The following is a 17,508-nucleotide window of genomic DNA, read 5'->3' on the forward strand; positions in this document are numbered from 1 at the left end:
GAGTGTTGTAAACATAGGGCACCCTGATGGAAGTAAACAAGCCATGGGGCACAGCTGATCATCACTCCTGCCAAGTAGTCATTGGCTCATGGGCTGGCTGCAGATAAGGGAAATTGGGGACAATTGACTGCAAGGTACAGACAATACACAGTGTTTTGGGGTTGTTTTTTTTTTTTAAGAATCCAAAAATATTACATCTATTTATTTTTGAATAAGGTCCCATGATAAGATAGATTGGTACATCTTTTCTTTTCTTTTCTTTTTTTTCGTTATAAAATAACTTTATTTCCAAAAAACAGTAAGGCTGAAGACCGGATTGAGCCTGTTGGCCATGGTTTGCTGAACTTAAGGAAAATACAGACCTCCCCCTGAACAAGAAGGAATTCTGCCAGCAGAATTCATTCAAATTGAAGTGCTTTCCCTGGGTCTCCAGCTTGCTGGTCTACCTTGCAGACTTTGCACTTGCACTTGCTAACCTCTACAATCATGTAAGCCATTTTCTAAAAATAAGTCAATCTCTCTATACCCCACTCCTTCACTCCCTCTCTCTCCCCCATACATGTATATGTGTGTGTATATGTGCATGTGTATACAGTGCCCATATATATAAACATAAATATACACACTCACATACCTTTGCAGAACTGTGACTAGTACAGGTTATTTAACATATTCAACAACAGATGTGAATGGTATAAGCATCTATCAGTCAGAACACTCTTAAAAATTATAAAAATAATTATAATACTATTGATAACAACTTAATCTCTCAGAAAATGTGGTAATCCAAAAAAGGAAGTTCCCTTATACCCAAACAAAAATATAATGTCATGTGAAATCTTAACAAAAGTTAATTCCCCAAATATTCTTGCTTATTATTTTTTTTATAAATAAATTTTTATTTTAATGGGGTGACATCAATAAATCAGGGTACATATATTCAAAGAAAACATGTCCAGGTTATCTCGTCATTCAATTCTGTTGCATACCCATCACCCAAAAAGAGATTGTCCTCCGTCACCTTCTATCTAGTTTTCTTTGTACCCCTCCCCTTCCCCCTCCCCCTCTCCCTCCTTTCGTCCCCCCACCCCCCATAACCACCACACTCTTGTCCATGTCTCTTAGTTTCGTTTTTATGTCCCACCAATGTAGGGTATCCTGCAGTTCTTGTTTTTTTCTGATTTACTTATTTCACTTCATATAATGTTATCAGGATCCCACCATTTTGTTTTAAGTGATCTAATGTCATCATTTCTTATGGCTTAATAGTATACCATGGTGTATATGGGCCACATCTTCTTTATCTAGTCTTCTATTAAAGCCTTTAAGCAAACTCTTGGCCAATACAGCAAGAATCCATAAAAGAGTAGGGTCCTTAACATGTTCACCAAGTCCAAGTTGGCCCCAACACCATGCCAAATCCCTGAAAAATGCACCCAACCCCAGTTCAGTCTGTTAGGAGCTGTCCCAAGGAGCAGGAGTCCAGGAAAAGTCCACATCCAGGAAAAGTCCGCATGGCACTGGAATTGTTGTCACAATTCTATACTTTGCAGCTCACGTCCAAGTCCCAATGACCGCTGCTTGTAGCTGGTAATGATTCAGGTAGACTGGAAAAGCCAACTGCAGCATGTGTGGAGATGGAGCTTCTGTTTTCCTCTGCCTGGAGAGATGAGATAAGGTTGCTTTTCCCTGGAGCTCTGTGACTGTGGCTTGGTAAAGAGAACCTTGGGATACACTAAGCTGGGTGGCAAAGGTAGATTCATAATAGAAGTTGGCAAAAGTGGGAAAGAGAGAGCTCTAAATTAGGAGTAGGTCCCAGCCTGAAATATGAGTGGGGCATTGAGGCAGGAAGAAAAAAGGAAACACTATATATTAAACAAAGCAGCAGAAAATAGGACTATCAACACTCACGACAGAGATCTTCGAAGGAAGAATAAAAAACCTGACTATTCAGGCCAGACATAGTTAAGTGGCTCTTGTGCAAATGAGATCAGTTTACCTGCTTCTTGGAAGAAATACCCTAGGCTCGTCCACAGTGCCATAGATGGGGCTGATGGCCCTGGGCCCCTTCAGCCTTCAGTGGCAAACCCCAGCATTCTGGGCAAGGTTAGGTCATAGGTGGCTGGAGCAGGGCTGGAAGAGACTGAACCCTCCCTTAGAGGAGCGAGGGGGAAGCCTACCTTCCAGTGTCCCTGTTTCCTCACAGCAGAGGCATGTAAGTCTGGCAGGCTTTAGCTCAATGACTTTCCTTTCCACTATTGAAGCAGGACCCAGATGGCATCCTATGAGACCCCTTTGGGGCATTGGAGCCTTTAAGGGCATATCCTAAAAGCTGGTAGTTCCCTGATCTTTATTGGGCTTTTTCTGCCTCTAGGTATCTTAAAAGCCATGCTCAGAAGATCTCGCTGAGGGGTTTGAGGATCCCCATCCGCCTATATAAATCTTTTCCATATATCTGGAGCTATTTGGAAAAAGACAAAACAGTGTTATTAGCTGGATCAAATAAAGAAGGTAGTAGTTTGCAGGCGAAAAAGATTTGGTGTCTCCTCTTCATCAGCATTCAAAAGAAATTTAATTTTTTTTTTAAGTAAAAAGCATGATATGGTAGACCCGTAGGAGTTCCAGGATATGACTATGCCCTTTAAAATTTTTTTTTAAATTGACCTTAAAATATTTGCTGGGTATACTTTAATAATACCTTAACTTTAAAGATTGTAAGAATGACAAAATACAGTAAATGCTTTTGCTACATATGCAGGAGCATTGTCAGTTTAACCAGTTTAGGAAATTCAATAACAGAACAATGCATACAGACAATGAGCTATAACATGCTTAGCAGCCTCTCTTGTTCTGACAGAGTTTACTATAAATCCAGAATATGTATCCACTGGACATAGGACTGTTTGCCAAATGAAGTTATATGAGTAACATCCATTTGCCAAAGTTGTCCTGGTAGGGGTCCTTGAAGGTTAACTCCAAATGAAGGGGCAGATTGTAGTATAGGACTCCTTGGACAGGATTTCCCAATCTGCTGTGCTGCTTCCCGAGCAAGTTGAAACTGTTTACACAGGGCTGCAGCGTTCTGGTGATGAATAGTATGATACTGAATTGCTCGATCTGTCATGGTTGCTCCAAATAATTTTCTTTTGGGTAGCTTGATCAACAAGGGCATTCCTAGACCCTGGCCGGTTGGCTCAGTGGTAGAGCATCGGCCTGGTGTGCAGGATTCCCGGGTTCGATTCCCGGCCAGAGCACACAGTAGAAGCACCCATCTGCCTCTCCAACTCTCCTTCCTCTCCTTCCCCCTCTCCTTCCTCTCTGTCTCTCTCTTCCCTTCCCACAGCCAAGGCTCCACCGGAGCAAAGCCACCCTGGGCGCTAAGGATGGCACCTTGGCCTCTGCCTCAGGCGCTAGAATGGCTCTGGTTGCAACAGAGTAACACCCCAGATGGGCAGAGCATTCCCCCCTGGTAGGCGTGCCGGGTGGATCCCGGTCGGGCGCATGTGGGAGTCTGTCTGACTGCCTCCCCATTTCCACCTTCAGAAAAATACAAAAAAAAAAGAAAAGAAAAATAAAAGGGCATTCCCTTGTGCTAAAGCTCCAGGGAGCATGGAGTGAGCTCGAGTATGTCCTATGAAACATGGAGCTCTATGTTGACATACAAATCTTTGAAGAAGGAGGAACTGCTAAACAGTACACAGTTCTTGATTGGGTAGCAGCTACATGGTCTGTGAGTACAAATGGGATTCTGGGAAACTGCTCGAGGAAGTATTTGCCTCTGTCAAAATGGATTCATGTGTGTATGTTTCACCTTCCATCTATAAGATTCTTTTAGGTAATTATCGTCCTATCCACAGGCTACCCTCCCTATCTCTTCTACTTTCCTTTCCTTTTTCCCTCCTACAGTTCTGAGAGTAATTTCTACAGTCATAGAAAGAAAGTTTTAACTCAAACTTTACATAAATTCACTTTTATTTCTCTGAGAACAATTAATGTAATCTTACAAAACCTAAAACTGAACTCTATTTTTCTCTCTGCCTTTCTGCTTTTATGTTAGAACAATACTGTGCAGGGAAAAAATGTTCACCCTCACCTCAGCTCACACCATATGCAGAAACAAATTTAAGATGAATCATAGTCTAGTCTTAAATGTTAGCCAAGTATCACAAAGTTCCTAAAAAAACATAGAAGAATATCTTTATACTTTTGGGGTAGATGAAGAGTTCTCAAACAAAATATAAAATGCACTCTACATATAAGAAAAAAATAAAAAAATAACCTAATCAGAATTAAAATCTTTTAAAATTTTTGTTTGTTAATTTTAGTGAGAGAAAGGGGGAGAGAGAGATACAGGAACATCAAGCTATTCCTGTATGTGCCCTGATTGGAGACCCAAACAGACCTACTCAAAGGCACATTGTAATGAAATTATCACAAATCACTGCCAAAGAAAAAATCCTCAAGGCAGCTGGGAAAAGAAGAATACAACATATAAAGGAAGGCTCATTAAGCTATCAGCAGATTTCTCAGCAGAAATTCTACAAGCCAGAAGAGTGTGGACCCCAATATTTAAAGTACTGAAAGAGAAGAACTTCTAGTCAAAAATATTATATCCATCAAAGCTATCCTTCAAATATGAAGTAGAAATAAAAACATTCACAGATCTAGAGAAGATAAGGAAATTTATCACCAGAAAACCCCCACTTCAGGAAATACTAAAGGGGATTATCTGACCAGACACAAAGAACAAAACAAAACAAAACCACAAGTAAAAGCTCCAATATAAACTCACAATACAAAGAACAAAACAAAACAAAACCACAAGTAAAAGCTCCAATAAACTCACAATACAAAGAAGGATAATCTTTGACAACAAAAACAAAAAAGGGGAGAGGACAAAGATTAGCAGTAGCAAAGGAGGATAGAGTGCAGAAGTACTCATGAGATAATGGACTACAGTGAATATGATATATAATTCTTTAATTACTTAATGGTAACCACCCCTGAAAATACCACTACTGAAACACATAGCTTAAAAAAAAGAAGAAACAGAGGAAAGAAGTATGGAATACCACCAAACCAAAGCAAATGACAGAAAACAAAAGAGAAGAACAAAACAAGAAACAGAGCTATCAGAAAGCAATATATAAAATAGTAATAGGAAACCCTCAAGTGTCAATCATTACATTAAATATAAATGAATTGAACTCACCAATAAAAAGGCTGAGTGGCAGAGTGATTCAAAAAAGAAAACCCAACTGTATGCTGCCTTCAAGAAATACATCTAAGCTACAAGTATAAAAACAAATTCAAAGTGAAAGGTTGGAAAACGATTCTCCAAGCAAATAAAATCCAAAGAAAAGCAAGTGTAGCCATACTCATATCTAACAATGCTGACTACAAGAAAAAAAAAAGTAACCAGAAAAAAAGATGGTCATTTCATAATGATAAAAGGGACATTGAGTCAAAAAGACATAATATTTCTTAATATAAATGCACCAAACCAAGGAGCACCAAAGTATATAAAACATCTACTAACTGATCTAAAATTAAAACCAACAAAAATACAATCATACTTGGAGACCTCAATACACTACTGATGGTTCTAGATCATTCATCCAAACAGGAAATCAATAAAGAAATATTGACCTTAAACAAAACACTAGAACAATTAAATATGACAATAAAACATCTACTGGGCATTTCATCTCAAAACATCAGAGTATACAATTTCTCCAGTGTACATGGAACATTTCTCAAGAATTGACCATATGTTTGGCCACAAAACTAACATCAACAAATTCAAAAAGATTAAAATTATACCAAGCATAAAGCTCTGATCATAGAGCTTTGAAACTAGGTCAAAGAAGAAATAAAAGCAGAGATCTAAAGATATATACAGACAAATGAAAATGACAACACTACTCTGGGATGCAGTGAAAGAAATAAGAGGGAAGTTCATATCATCACAGGCTTATATGAACAAACAATAGAAAGCCTAAGTAAACAACTTAACATCACATCTTAAGGAACTAAAATAAAAGGAACAAAAGCAACCCAAAACAAACAGAAAAAAGGAAATAATAAAAATTAGAGCAGAAATAAATTAGACAACAGAAAAACTATAGAAAAAATTAATAAAATAAGGAACTAGTTCTTTGAAAAGATCAACATAATTGACAAACCCCTGGCAAGACTCACTAAGGAAAAAAGAGAAAGGACTCATATAAACAATCCAAAATGATAGAGGAGAAATTGTGACAGATATCATAGATATATAAAAGATTGTTGTCGAATACTATGAAAAACTATATGCCATTAAATTTAACAATTTAGAAGAAATGGAAAAATTCCTAGAATAATGCAATCTTCCTAGATTGAATCATAAAGAAACAGAAAGCCTGAACAGACCCATAAGCAGGGAGGAAATAGAAACAACTATCAAAAACCTCCCAAAAAATAAAAGTCCAGACCACATGGCTATACTAGTGAATTCTACCAAACATTCAAAGAAGATTTGGTTCCTATCCTTCTAAAAGTCTTCAAAAAAATTGAAGAAGAAGCAATACTTCCAAACACACTTTATGATGCCAACATAACCCTCATACGAAAACCTGGCAAGTACAACACAAAAAAAGCAAACTACAGACCAATATCTCTAATGAATACAGATGCAACAATCATAAACAAAATACTAGCATATCGAATAATACAACACATTAAAAAAAATTCACCGTGATCAAGTGAGATTCACAACAGAAACACAAGGATGGTTCAACATATGTAAAACGGTTAATGTAAAGCACCATATCAACAAAACAAAGAACAAAAACCATATGACCTTATCAATAGATGCAGAAAAGCCATTTGATAAAATACATCATTTTATGTGTAAAACACCAAATAAAATGGATATAAAAGGAAAATATCTCAACATATAAAGGCCATTTATGACAAACCATCAGTTAACATCATATTAAATGGCAAAAAAATGAAAACTTTTCCTCTAAAATCAGGAACAAGACAAGGCTGTCCACTCTTTCCACTCCTATTCAACATAGTGCTGGAAGTTCTAGACAGAGCAATCAGACAAGAGAAAAAAATAAAAAGTATTCATATTGCGAAAGAAGAAGTAAAAGTTTCACTTTTTGCAGATGATATGATCCTGTATATAGAAAACCCCAAAGATGCTACATAAAGGATATTAGAAACAATAAACCAATACAGTAAGGTCGCAGAATACAAAATTAACATACAGAAGTCTATTTCTATTACTTTCTTATATGCCAACAATAAAACTTCAGAAAATAAACTAAAAAAAAATAATAATACCTTTTACAGTTGCAACAACAACAAAAAATATCTAGGAATAAATATAACAAAGAATGTAAAGGACCTATATACTGAAAACTACAAAATATTTTTAAAGGAAATCAAAAAAGACACAATGAAATAGAAGAATATTCCTTATTCTTGGATAGGAAGAATAAATATAGCTAAAATGGCCATATTACTCAAAGCAATATACAAATTTAATGCAATTCCAATCAAAATTCCAATGTCATTTAAAAAAAAATATAGAACAAAAAATCATTGGGATTATAGGGAACTATAAAAAAACCCAAATAACCAAAATAATCCTAAGGAAAAAAAAAGTTGGGGGCATTACAATATCCAACTTCAAATTATACTACAGAGACATGATAATCAAAACAGCATGGTATTGGCAGAAAAATAGACACACAGACCAATAGAAAGGAATAGATAGCCCAGAAATAAAACCACGTATATATGTTCAAATATCTATGACAAAGGGGTCAAAAACACACAATGGAGAAAAGAAAGCCTCATCAATAAATGGTGCTGGGAAAACTGGAAAGCCACATGCAAAAGAATGAAACTTGACTATAGTTTGTCTCTTTGCACAGAAATTAATTCAAAATGGGTCAAAGACCTAAATATAAAATCTGAAACAATAAAGTACATAGAAGAAAACAGGTACTAAACTCATGGACCTTGGCCATAAAGAACATTTTATGAATTTGACTCCAAAGGCAAGGGAAGTAAAGGCAAAGATAAATGAATGGGACCACATCAGACTAAGAAGCTTCTGCACAGCAAGAGAAACTGAGAACAAATCAAACAAACAACCAACTAAATGGGAGATGATATTTGCAAACAACAGCTCAGATAAGGGCCTAATACCCAAAATATACAAAGAACTCAAAAAACTCAACAACAAACATGCAAACAATCCAATAAAAAAATGGGAAGAGGACATGAACAGACACTTCTCCCAGGAAGAAATATAAATGGCCAACAGATATATGAAAAGATGCTCTTCTTCATTAGTTATTAGAGAAATGCAGATCAAAACTACAATGAGATACCACCTCACCCCTGTTAGATTAGCTATTATCAACAAGATAGGTAATAACAAGTGTTTGAGAGGCTGTGGAGAAAAAGGAACCCTCATCCACTTTTGGTGGGAATGTAAAGTAGTACAACCATTATGGAAGAAAGTATGGTGGTTCCTCAAAAAATTAAGAATAGAACTACCATATGACCCAGCAATCCCTCTACTGGGTATATACCCCCAAAACTCAAAAACATTGGTACATAAGACACATGCAGCCCCATGTTCATCACAGCATTGTTCACGGTGGCCAAGACATGGAAATAGCTGAAATGCCCTTTAATAGATGATTGGATAAAGAAGATGTAGTACATATATACTATGGAGTACTACTCAGCCATAAGAAATGATGACATAGTATCATTTACAACAACATGGATGGACCTTGATAACATTATACTGAGTGAAATAAGTAAATCAGAAAAAACTAAGAACTGTATGATTCCATACACAGGTGGGACACAAAATTGAGACTAATGGACATCGATAAGAGTGCATTGGTTACCAAGGGGAGGGGAAAGGAAGAAAGGGAGAGAGGTGGGGAGAGGGAGAGGGGCATAAAGAGAAACAAATAAAAGGTGATGATGGAGGATGATTTGACTTTGGTTGATGGGTATACAACATAATCGAATTTCAAAATGATATGGAGATGTTTTCTCTAAATCTATGTACTCTCATTGACCAATGTCACCTTGTTAAAATTAATTGTCTAAATAAAATAATAAAGAAAAGAAAAATAATATGTTCCTCAAAAATTAAAAATAGAACTACCATAAGATCCAGTATTTCCAATTCTGAATATTGATGTAAAGAAAACAAAACACGAACTCAAAAAGATATATGTACTCTTACATTCATGGCAGTATTATTTACAATAACCAGGATACAAAAACAATCTAAGTGCTTATTGACAACTGAATGGATAAAGAAAATATGACATATGTCACATTATATATAATGAAATATTATTCAGGTATGACAAGGAAATAAATCTTGCCATTTGCAACAACACCAGCTGGACTTTGAGAGCATAGGCTAAGTGAAATATGTCAGGACAGAGAAAGATGAATACCATGATCCCTCTTATATGTAATTAAAAAAAAAAAAGACAAGCTCATATATAAATAGAACAGATTGGTGGTTGTCAGAGGCAGGAGTGGGGAGAGGGGAAATGGGTAAAGGAAGTCAAAAGGTACAAACCTACAGTTATAAAATAAGTTAGTCATGAGGATTTAATGTACAGCGTAGCAACTATAGTAAATTATATGGTATTGCATATTTTTAAGTTGTTAAGAAAGTAAATCTTAAAGTTCTCATCACAAGAAAAGAAATTCTGTAATTATATATGGTGATGAATGTTAACTAGACTTAATATGGTGATTATTTCATAATATACAAATATCAAATCATGATGCTATATAACTAAAAATAATATGTTCTATGTCAGTTTATAACTCAATAAAAAAAGGAATTCAGGCCTTGGCTGGTTTTGCTCAGTGGTAGAGCATGGACCTAGCCTGTGGAAGTCCCAGGTTCAATTACCAGCCAGGGCACACAGGAGAAGTACCCATATGCTTCTCCACCCCTCTCCCTTCTCTCTCTCTCTCTCTCTCTCTCTCTTTCCCTTTTTCTCTCTTTCCACAGATTTGTACAACTTCTTAGAAAAAATGAGAAGAACTTTTTGCAAGTTAGATTATTTTAAGATACATAAAAATATTACATCCACATCTCTAAACAAAGGTTGGGCTGTTTAATTACTCAAAATGCACTCAGGCCACAAAGTGTGTTAATGAATTTTAGGAAGTTGTTACAACAAAAATAAACAGGGAATAGAGGCTTCTTCGTACATTTTAACTAACTAGATAATTAAGAAACAAAAGTAAACATTCTCAGCGAATTTTAGGGTTATTCAAGGAGCTTCAGAATAATAATGCTATGGAATACAATGTATTATTCAAACAAATTCAGTGTTGATAACTGTCCTGAGTGTTAACAGTAGTCACGGAAATTTCCTCCTCTCTTGTTTGATGTTTACAGCAAAGAATCAAAGAACAGAAAATTTTTGCCAACAACTCTACAGACAATGGATTGCTAAACTTTTTCTCAGAATCAGAGCTATTCTTGTGGTTTAAAACAATTCATATTATTTTAATTACTCATTTTTAAAAGCACGTTGTGCTACAAAACTTGTGGCTGTAATCTTTTTCCAGTTTACAAAATGAGCAAAAAATATTATAGTAAGCCACTGAATTTTCCAGACTGGATTTTCCAGACTGTTTTTCAGAACTACAAACTGCCAGTCCTCTCTATGTCATCTGAAATAATCCAAAGCTTGTTCACCCAGTACATATCCCCAAATTTCCAGTTTGAACAAATAAACATCTGATGAAGAGCCAAACCCAAAACAGCCTGACTGGCCTTTTATCAACATAGAATTGCCTAGAATGAAAACTAATTCCTTCAGGAACCCCAGGCCAGGTCATAGTTATTTCACTCATTAAGGTGTGCAACATACCAGAGAGCTATTGTACTCATTCATTTGTTCATTCATTCATTTATTCATTCACATATCAAGTACTATTGGCAGAAATCAAGACCCCTGTCACAGTGAGATTTATATTTTGGTGGGTATGACAGGAAACAAGTATGTGAACAAAAAAAAAGACAATTTCAGTAACAATTTATGAAGATTTAATCTCAAATTCCTTCTAATTAGTTGTGTGAACTCAGTCATATTTCAAATATTTTTTACTATTATTAATATTTAAGTTGTCAATGAAACAACAGTTCTTCTAGGCTTTGTGTGATGATAAAATTATATTGTGCAACAAAGTGCTTGGGAACTAATATGTGGTTCATTTGCATAAGATATATGCTAGGATGTCTGCAGTGCTATTTGTAATGTGGAAAAAAGAAAATAACCCACTCTGGCCAGATAGCTCAGTTAGTTAGAGCATTGTCCTGAAGTACAGAGGTTGTGAGTTCGGTCCCCGGTCAAAGCACATACAGGAATAGATGTTTCTGTGTTTTTCCTGCTCTCTCGTTTCCTTGCTCTAAAACCAATAAAATAAACATTTAAAAAAATTAAAAGAAATAGCCCAAGTCCCTCAGGAGAAAGTGGGATGGATGAATGATATATGTTATATTCATGTGGTGCAATGCTGCCCAGCTGTTAAATGCACATGGGAGAGAAACAAACAAACAAAAACAAAACCTTAAAATATAATTTGAGTAAAAAATGTGGCAGAAAATATATAATATAATATTAACAATAGAATATTCATAAACATGTAAGTATATGTGCAGCAATATTTTTTAAAAGACAAGAAAAACATATATCAAATTCATGTTGATGAATGTACCCTGAGAGAAGAAAAGAACAATATAACTAGGAAGAGGATAGGAGATGTGGAAGAATATTGCTCTTTTATCTAAAGGTATTTTATTTTTAAAATAAAGCACATGCTAAGTTGAATTAAAAGTAGTAAGAGGAGATGTTCTTGGGGAGATATCTGTTGCATGGATAATTAAGATACCAAATGAAACAGAGGCTTTGTGAAAGGAAAATTCTTTGTATATTTGTGGCCATCCTTCTTACAAGCAGTTACTTTAAGTTTGTTTGACAGTTTGTTTTCTCTAACATAGCAAGATTCTGTGGAATGAATGTGCCATTGGCTTTCAGTTTGCTCCTGTTTTTGAGGTAAAACAGACTTAGGATAATCAAGTAGATTTTCTCAATATTTCATTTTATTGTAGCTGTAGGACCCTGATGGCGAACCTTTTATAAAAACCGCCCACTTTTGCAGTGCTGGTCAACCTGGTCCCTCCCGCCCACTACTTGGCCACGATTGGCACACCATGAAAGCTGGACCGCCCACTAGTGGGCGGGAGGGATCAGGTTGACCAGCACTGCAGAAGTGGGCAGTTTTGGGGTTTTTTTTCAGAGAGAGGTATAGATAGGAACAGACAGAAAGGGAGAGAGATGAGAAGCATCAGTCATCAGTTTTTCATTGTGACACCTTAATTGTTCATTGATTGCTTTCTTATATGTGCCTTGACCGTGGGCCTTCAGCAGACCGAGTAGCCCCCTGCTCAAACCAACAACCTTGAGTCCAAGCTGTTGAGCTTTGCTCAAACCAGAAGAGCCCATGCTCAAGCTGGCGACCTCGGGGTCTCAAACCTGGGTCTTCCGCATCCCAGTCCGATGCTCTATTCACTGCACCACCACCTGGTCAGGCCTAGTGGGCAGTTTTTATAAAATGGTTTCCCATCACAGTTGTAGGACATGGTATAAAAATGAACCTGGAAAGAAGTTTCACATGTTATACAAAAATATCTATTTAAACTGGACCACAGACTTAAATATGAAACATAAAACCCAGATAAATTGGCTTTCATCAAAATTAAAAACTTTTGGTCCGTGAAAGACCCTTTTAAAAGTATAAATAAACAAGCTACAGACTTGGAGAAAATATTTGCAAAGGAGGTTCTTGAATTGCTCAATTATAATTTTATTTTTTGAAGGACATTTAGATTCTAGTTTAATCACTTCATAATTTTTAGAACACCTGGTGGAATGTAATCTTTTTTTTAATTAAGATATAATTGACAGCCTGACCAAGCAGTGGTGCAGTGGATGGAGTGTTGGCCTGGGACTCTGAGGACCCAGGTTTGAAATTTTGAGGTTGCCAGTTTAGTGCGACCTTTTCTTTCTTCTTTTGTCTTGCCTGTCTTTATGAGCCACGAATAAATTGGAAGGGCCCACCATCCTCCAGCTCCACAGTTCCTTTACTGCCTGAATGAATTCAATGTGAATCTACATGGCCACGGCCACCAGCCTTGCACTAAGTTTAGGTATATTAAAGAGGAGGTGAAGAGACTAACCAGAGAATATTAGTAGTAGAACATTCCACTAGAGAGAATTTGTGGTGTGCCGATAACCCCCATCCTTGCTTTCTCCGTATACTTTCTCTATAGTAAGATGAGTGGTATTACTTTCCCTCTCCCTCTATAACCTAAGTAGAGCTAGAACTTCAAAGGTCCTCTTGAAAGCTAGCATGTGCATCTTGGAATTTTCAGACTCTAAGATTTGTGCCTAAGTCATGTCTGAAAATATCTAAAATCAGAGGCTGGGTAAAGTACATTGTGGCAATAGAAAGAAAGGAGAGAATAAGAGCTTCCAGGCCAGGTGGGTGTACATACATTTTTCTCTTGGGAAGATCACTAAGGAAGTTTCTAGACCTGAGTAATTACCGTTACTGTATTTTTCTCTCCATAAGAAGCACCTGACCATAAGACACACCTAGGGTTTTAAGGAGGAAAATAAGAAAAAAAATATTCTGAACCAAATGGTATTAAAATGTTTACTAAAATACCATCTTTTTCATTCCACAGGATGCACGGGCATTTCCCCTCCACTTTTGGAGAGGAAAGTGTGTCTTATGGAATGAAAAATACAGTCTGTGTAAATTCATATATATATATAAATATATATATATATATATATATATATATATATATATTATAACAGTATGCAGTTGATGTGCTAACAATAATTTTGATTAAATACTGTTTCAGGATCATATCTTAAGGTAACCATTTCAAATTCCTTCGCTGTTCTTTTCTTCTAGTTTCATTGAGATATCATTGAAATATAACACTGTATTAGTTTAAGGTGTACAGCATAATGATTTAATAGATGTACACATTGCAAAATAATTACCACAATAAGTTTGTTCAACATCTATTGCCTCACATAGTTACAAATTAATTTTTCTTCTTTTTTATATTAATTTTAATGGGGTGACATTGATAAATTAGGGTACATATGTTCAGAGAAAACATCTCTAGGTTATTTTGACATTTGATTATGCTGCATTCTCATCACCCAAAATCAAATTGTCTTCTATCACCTTCTAACTGGTTTACTTTGTGCCTCTACCCTCCCAAACCCCCTCCCTCTCTGGCCCCCCCACCCTGTAACCCCCACACTCTTGTCCATGTCTCTGAGTCTCATTTTTATGTCCCACCTATGTATGGAATCATATAGTTCTTAGTTTTTTCTGATTTACTTATTTCACTCAGTATAATGTTATCAAGGTCCACCCATGTTGTTGTAAATGATCCGATGTCATCATTTCTTATGGCTGAGTAGTATTCCATAGTATATATGTACCAAAGTTTTTTAATCCACTCGTCCACTGACAGACACTTGGGCAGTTTCCAGATCTTTGCTGTTGTGAACAATGCTGCCATAAACATGGGGTTGCATTTCTCCTTTTGGAACAGTTCTATGGTGTTCTTGGGGTATATTCCTAAAAGTGGGATAGCTGGGTCAAAAGGCAGTTCGATTTTCAGTTTTTTGAGGAATCTCCATACTGTTTTCCACAGTGGCTGCACCAGTCTGCATTCCCACCAGCAGTGCAGGAGGGTTCCCTTTTCTCTATATCCTCGCCAGCACTTATTCTGTGTTGTTTTGTTGATGAGCACCATTCTGACTGATGTGAGGTGATATCTCATTGTGGTTTTAATTTGCATTTCTCTAATGATTAGTGATGTTGAGCATTTTTTCATATGCCTATTGGCCATCTGTGTGTCCTCTTTGAAGAAGTGTCTATTCATTTCTTTTGCCCATTTTTGGATTGGATTGTTTATATTCCTGGTATTGAGTTTTACAAGTTCTTTATAAATTTTGGTTATTAACCCCTTATCAGACGTACTGTAAAATATATTGTCCCATTGTGTAGTTTGTCTTTTTATTCTGTTCTTATTGTCTTTAGCTGTGCAGAATCTTTTTAGTTTGATATAGTTCAATTTGTTTATCCTGTCTTTTATTTCACTTGCCTGTGGAGATAAATCAACAAATATATTGCTGTGAGAGATGTCAGAAAACTTACTGCCTATGTTTTCTTCTAAGAAGCTTAGGTTTTCATGGCTTACATTTAAGTCTTTTATCCATTTTTGAGTTTATTTTTGTGAATGGTATAAGTTGGTGGTCTAGTTTCATTTTTTTGCAGGTAGCTGTCCAATTTTCTCAACATCATTTATTGAATAGATTGTCTTTACTCCAATGTATGCTCTTACCTCCTTTGTCAAATAGAAGTTGTCCATAAAAGTGTGCGTTTATTTCTGGGTTTTCAGTTTTGTTCCATTGATCTGTATGCCTGTTCTTATGCCAGTACCAGGCTGTTTTGAGTACAATGGCCTTAAAGTATAACTTGATATCTGGAAGTGTGATATCTCCCACTTTATTCTTCCTTTTCAAGATTGCTGAGACTATTCATGTTCTCTTCTGGTTCCGTATAAATTTTTGGAATATGTGTTCTATATATATCTTTGAAGTAAGTCATTGGTATTTTAATTGGTATTGCACTGAATCTATAAATTGCTTTGGGTAATATCGACATTTTAATGATGTTTATTCTTCCTAACCAGGAGCACGGTATATGCATCCACTTGTTTGTATCTTCCCTGATTTCTTTTATCAATGTTTTATAATTTTCCAAGTACAAGTCTTTAATTTCCCTGGTTAAATTTATGCCTAGGTACTTTATTTTTTTGGATGCAATGGTAAAGGGGATTGCTTCCTTAATTTCTCTTTCTGACAGTTTATTGTTAGTGTATAAAAATGCCTCTGATTACTGAGTATTAATTTTATATCCTGCCACCTTGCTGAATTCATTTATCAGGTCCAGTAGTTGTTTGACTGAAACTTTAGAGTTTTCTATATACAATATCATATCATCTGCAAATAATGATAGTTTTACTTCTTCTTTTCCAATTTGGATGCCTTTTATTTCCTTTTCTTGTCTGATTGCTGTGGCTCGGACTTCCAGAACTATGTTGAATAAGAGTGGTGAAAGGGGACACCCCTGCCTTGTTCCTGATCTTAAGGGGATTGCTTTTAATTTTTGCCCATTGAGTATGATGTCGGCTGTGGGTTTGTCATAGATGGCCTTTATTATGTTGAAGTATGTTCCCTGTATTCCCACTTTGCTGAGAGTTTTTATCATAAATGGGTGCTGGATTTTATCAAATGCTTTTTCTGCATCTATTGAAATTATCGTGTGGTTTTTCTCCTTCCTTTTGTTTATGTGATGAATCACATTGATTGATTTGTGAATATTGTACCAGCCTTGCATCCCCAGAATAAATCCCACTTGATTATGGCATATGATTTTTTCATATATTGCTGGATCCGGTTTGATAATATTTTGTTGAAGATTTTAGCATCTATATTCATCAAAGATATTGGCCTATAATTTTCTTTCATAGTGTTGTCTTTGCCTGGCTTTGGAATCAGAATTACACTCACCTCATAAAAGGAGCTTGGAAGTCTTCCTTTCTCTTGAATTTTTTGAAATAGCTTGAGAAGGATAGAAGTTAGTTCTTTGAATATTTGTTAGAATTCACTTGTGAAGTGATCAGGCCCAGGACTTTTCTTTGTTGGGAGTTTTTTGATAACTGTTTCAATCTTATTTGTTCTAATTGATCTGTTTAAGTTTTCTGATTCTTCCAGATTAATTTTTGGAGGATTATATGTTTCAAGGAATTTGTCCGTTTCATCTAGGTTGTCTAGTTGTTTGGCATACAGTTCTTCATAGTATTTTCTTACAATATTTTGTATTTCTGTTGTGTCAGTTATTTCTCCACTCTGATTTCTATTTTTATTTATTTCAGTCCTCTCTCTTTTTTCTTCGTGAGTCTGGTTAAAGGTTCATCGATCTTGTTTACCTTTTCAAAGAACCAGCTCCTGGTTTCATTGATCCTCTGTATTGTTTCTTTAGCCTCTATGTCATTTAATTCTGCTCTGATCTTTATTATTTCTTTCCTTCTATTAGCTCTGGGCGTTACTTGCTGTTCTTTTTCTAGTTATTTTAGATGCAGTGTCAAGTTGTTTATTTGAGCTTTTTCTAGCTTCTTGAGGTATGCCTGTAATGCTATGAACTTCCCTCTCAGGACTGCTTTTGCCGTGTCCCCTAAATGTTGAGTTAATGTATACTCATCATTCGTTTCTAGGAATTTTTAAATTTCTTCTTTGATCTCATTGTTAACCCATTCATTATTTAATAACATGCTATTTAGATTCCAAG

At 35.9% G+C, this 17,508-nt stretch overlaps 1 pseudogene; it reads left to right on the forward strand.

Annotated features, from left to right (window-relative positions):
- Window positions 1-3,640: 3,640 nt before the first annotated feature.
- The window catches only part of LOC136398359 (guanylate-binding protein 4-like), an 85,701-nt pseudogene continuing 71,833 nt past the window's right edge, over window positions 3,641-17,508 (forward strand).

This window comes from Saccopteryx leptura, chromosome 3, assembly GCF_036850995.1.
Source record: "Saccopteryx leptura isolate mSacLep1 chromosome 3, mSacLep1_pri_phased_curated, whole genome shotgun sequence".
Lineage (NCBI taxonomy): Eukaryota > Metazoa > Chordata > Mammalia > Chiroptera > Emballonuridae > Saccopteryx > Saccopteryx leptura.